This window comes from Colobus angolensis, unplaced genomic scaffold (assembly GCF_000951035.1).
Source record: "Colobus angolensis palliatus isolate OR3802 unplaced genomic scaffold, Cang.pa_1.0 Scaffold867, whole genome shotgun sequence".
Taxonomy (NCBI): Eukaryota; Metazoa; Chordata; class Mammalia; order Primates; family Cercopithecidae; genus Colobus; species Colobus angolensis.
This window is the reverse complement of record NW_012122565.1, coordinates 17,807-22,782: the sequence shown is the minus strand read 5'-3', so window position 1 is coordinate 22,782 and position 4,976 is coordinate 17,807. Positions and strand designations below refer to the sequence as shown.

At 41.7% G+C, this 4,976-nt stretch overlaps 1 pseudogene across 1 annotated transcript; it reads left to right on the top strand.

Annotated features, from left to right (window-relative positions):
• Positions 1-1,650: 1,650 nt before the first annotated feature.
• LOC105503520 lies at positions 1,651-2,279 on the top strand (annotated as a pseudogene). The gene is made up of 2 exons (XR_001000492.1): positions 1,651-1,771; positions 1,875-2,279. The product of XR_001000492.1 is annotated as an Ig heavy chain V-III region VH26-like (transcript).
• Positions 2,280-4,976: the final 2,697 nt, after the last annotated feature.

Below are 4,976 nucleotides of genomic sequence, written 5' to 3'. Positions count from 1 at the left end.
CAACTCTAAACAATCTAAAGAATATGTCTAATTTAATCCTGCATTAGCTTATATGACATTTGCTGGCCTCTACCCCAGATAAGGTCATATTCTCTTCCTGTTTGTTCCTGCAGGTCACTGAGATTCACAAGATGTAAGGTCCCTTGTTTGTCCTATAACATCAATAATCTGATGTTTTAAAGAAAATGTGCTAATTTCCAGCTCAGTAAGGTTAGTTGTTGTAAAAATAATACAATGTTTTCTGGGATTCCTGCATCTCCAGGCTGAGTAGAAGCTTTATTTGTAACACTCAGAAACTGGAAATAACAAAAATATTAAGGAGCTTTATAAATAGCAGGGGTGCACTCATTAACTGGAATTCTGTTCCTCATTACAATGAACACATTCTTCAAACACAACCAAATTACTGACTCACAGGTAATTATGCTGAATGAGAAGCCACACAAATGAAATAGAAACTGTAAGATTTCACTTTAACCAAATCTTGAAAAATAGATCTGAAGTAACAAACCTGAGGGATTGACGGTGAGAGAAAAACGACTGGGAGGCAGGAACTGGAGGAACCCAGGGAAACTTTTAAGTGTGGTTCATCATCTTCTTATTATTTGGGAAGCACAGGTGAGCACATGTGTGATGCATTGTTATCTTGACTGTTATCTTGTTATTTTGTATGCACAGATGAGCACATGTGAAATTGCATTTTTTTCCTTTGGAGACATGATCTTGCTTTGTCATCCAGGCTGGATCTCAGTGGTGAGATTATAGCTCTCTGCAGCCTCAGACCCTGGGTCTCCACCAACCCTCCTCCCGCTGCCGTACATAGCTGGGAATACTGGTATGTAAGACCATGCTCGGCTTCAGAGCTTATTAAAATGCACACTTTAATTAAGCAATATTTATTACATAGCAATAATGCCTCAATACGAGTATTGCAAATATGTGGATAATTATTTCAATAAAGACTGATGGAAAGATAGACGCTAACATGAGAAAATGCGTGACACCCAAGAAAATAAAACTGTGGGAAATGTGCTTTTCTTTACAATTGTTAGGTAATCACAACTGTGCATACACATCACACCGTGTTCTCATTACAGAGAAGAGGTTCTATAAACCTCACTAGCTGCGACCCCCGTGTGCTGGGCTTGGTTCAGGGAGCAGTCAGGTCCAGCGGTGAGAAGCACAGGCCCAGATACTCAGGCTCACTCTGACCAAATGTGAGCTCCGGGGACATTGTACAACCCATCTGTGCTTTTGCTGGTAATTTCTCATCTGTAACATGGAAATGACGTTGCTACCACAGACCATGTTTCCTCTGCATATGTAAAAATAAAAGATGATTGGTGCTAACTTAATATACACAGTTTATGTAGATCGATTGTATCTCAATACAACTGTTTTAAAATAGAAATTACAAAATTGTAAGTTTTATAGGTTTTAATATTTTATCAAGGAACAAACTTTCAATAAGTAACCACAATTTCCAAAATGCTACCAATATCAAATATCTCCCCCAGGACACTCTCACATGCTCTGAGCCCCACTCTCTCCTCAGGCCTCTCACCCCAGAGCTTGCTATATAGTAGGAGACATGCAAATAGAGCCCTCCCTCTGCTGATGAAAAGCAGCCCAGACCTGACCCTGCAGCTCTGGGAGAGGAGACCCAGACCTGGCATTTTCAGGTGTTTTCATTTGGTGATCAGGACGGAACACAGAGGACTCACCATGGAGTTTGGGCTGAGCTGGGTTATTCTTGTTGCTATTTTAAAAGGTAATTCATTCAGAACTATTGAAATTGAGTGTGAGTGGATAAGAGTGAGATAAACAGTGGATTCATGTAGAAGTTTCTGACCGGGGTTTCTTCTTGTTTGCAGGTGTCCAGTGTGAGGTGCAGCTGGTGGAGTCTGGGGGAGGCTTGGTACAGCTTGAGGGGTCCCTGAGACTCTCCTGTGTAGCCTCTGGATTCACCTTCAGTGACTACAACATGGCCTGGGTCCGCCAGGCTCCAGGGAAGGGGCTGGAGTGGGTCTCAAGTATTAGTAGTCCTAGTGGTAGTAACACATACTACCTAGACTCTGTGAAGGGCCGATTCACCATCTCCAGAGACAACGCCCAGAACACACTGTATCTGCAAATGAACAGCCTGCAAGCCGAGGACACGGCTGTGTATTACTGTGCGAAACACACAGTGAGGGGAAGTCAGTGTGAGCCCAGACACAAACCTCCCTGCAGAAACGTTCAGGCGAAATCAGCGGCAGGGGGCGCTCAGGACGCACTGATCAGAGTCAACCCCAGAGGCAGGTGCTATAGAGGCTGATTTCCTGTCAGGATGTGGGACCTCGTCTTCTCCTCACGGTTTCTCCAGCGAACCTCTCTAAGTTTAGAATTCTGTGCTTCCTAATGTCATCTCTATATATTTTTAAAAATATCATTTTAATATGAGGACCTATTCTCACATGCACCAAATGCAGACTGACGTTTACAGAGATGAAAAGGCCTCAACCATGGCCACCAAGATCAGAGTCCTGAGGAAACTGAGCGGTGCCTGGTGAGTCTTCTCCAATCAGACCCAGGACAGAAACCTCAGGGAGATTCCAGGATTGGAACAGTCTTTGGGATTCTGATCGCAGCCAATAGAGAGGCTGGGCCAGGGTCAGTGTCATGTAGAAGCTCACAGGTTTCTCATCTGACCCTTCTCCTGACACTAAATCCAATCAGCGTCAGCACTGACCTGGTGCTCCTTTTGCTCCCAATCCATGTTCTTTTTTTGGAGTGTTTGTTCTCCCTTTTTGTTTTTCCTGCTTCCTGAAAAAGAAACAGATAACCTCCGTGGTCTACCTTCCAGGGCTCAAGGCATTTTCTTGGAGCTCAGGTGGGGCTCAGCCTGTGGCTCCTGCAACCATGTGGGAGAGGCTGATGGTACTTCCTTCCCTCCCCATTTTCTCAGGGCCCTCCACTGTGTTGTGTATAGACTCATGTGGGAATGCAATTGGCCGTTAATAGTGAAGGGGATAAACTTATTTTATCAAATGGGATGTGGATGTAGAATTAACCCTGTTCAAGGCATCAGAGTCATCTGCTTCAGAAGTAGTGTTAGAAAGAGCTTGGGAAATTTATTAGAATCAAGATGGAGCCACTTGTGTTAAAACCCTAATGAATGAAGCTGGGTAAGGCCATGAAGGAGGGTTCTAACACACATGTTCCTCATAACAAGAACTATCACAGACTCTGCACCGCCACAACCTTGCACAAAAGCCATCACAACCTTAAAAGAATTACTTCTCCAAGTATATCTGCCCAGCAACTGCTTGTTCAACCTTACACTGATGTTACCTCTATTACTGATCCTTCTAGCCCACGATAATTGTCTCAAAACAGCTGATGTAACCCTCCTCATTTTTCCTTAATTCTTTGTCTTCCTTTACCAACCTGAATGCACCCATACATATTTCAAATGCAATACACATCCTAGAATAAATATTACTACATTTTATAATCTCTGTTATTAAGGGTTGACAAACTACAGGTGGACATGCCCCATTTCTGTGAGGCGTAGAGGATGACAGATTTTGGAGATGTCTAGGAATATCCAATGTCCAGAAGATCATCTATCAAGAAGTGCAGCCTGGAAGTCCCAGAAAGAGGTGAAGCTGCTGAATTACCATGGCATTTAATTGTATCCAGTTCTGCTCTGACGGAATCTGGCCCACTCATTTTATCATTGACAATCTACCTAACCTAGAGTCAACTGATGACAGTTTTAATAACATACATTAAGTAAATTCAGAACCATATATATATATATGTTTATATTTGAGATGGAGTCTCACTCTGTCACCCAGGTTAGAGTTCAATTGCACGATCTCAGCTCATTGCAACCTCCACCTCCGGTGTTCAAGCAATTCTCCTGCCTCAGCCTCCAGAGTCAGAACCATATATATATATATATATACACACACACATATGTGTGTAGAAATATATATACGTGTGTGTGTGTGTGTGTGTGTATGTATTTGAGATGGAGTCTCACTCTGTCACCCAGGCTGGAGTGCAATGGCATGATCTCAGCTTATTGCAACCTCTGCCTGCCGGGTTCAAGCAATTCTCCTGCCTCAGTCTCCCAAGTAGCTGGGACTACAGGCACAGGCCACCGCGTCTGGCTAATTTTTGTATTTTTAGTGGAGACAGAGTTTCACCATATTGGTCAGGCTGGTCTCAAACTCCTGACCTCAGGGGATCCACCCAACACACCCTTTCAAAGTGCTGGGATTACAGATGTGAACCACCACACCCTGCTAACCCTACATATATTAATTTTGGATTGAATAACTACAAAGTCTACCCTAACTGAGTGTACCATAAAACTTTCCATTACCCAGAGGGAAGAATCTTTAACACGAGATCTATGTTCTTAATTTTTTTAAGGTGTAAAACTGACCATTTTACAATCAGACGATTATAATTTTGATAATGAGGTGTAGAAGTTGCATGTATATTGTGGATACTAACACTTTTTCAGATGCACGACTTGCAATTATACTCCCATTCTGTCAGTTGGAATTTTTTCCATGCTTTACAGAATCTTTTTGTTATGATATAGTTCCACTTGTTAGATTCTGCTTTTGTTGTCTGTGACTTTAATTTGAAATACAGGAAATCATTCTTAATATTATTTTCTGGGTAGGGGAAACTTTACAATTGCAAGCCATACATTTAACAATCTATCCCATTTAGACTTGATTTTTGTGTTTATTCTAAACTAAAATTCTTAATTCTTTGCATGTGTAGATCCAGATTTTCTAACACTCTCTTAGAGAGAGACTATGATTTATCCATTGTGTATTGTGGGTTTTCATGCTGAAAATCAGTTTGCCATCGATACATCAGTTTATTTCTGATCTCTTTCTATATATTATTGCCAATACAGTCCTGTTTTTATTTATGTATCAAAATGTGCATATTTTGTGAATTTCAAG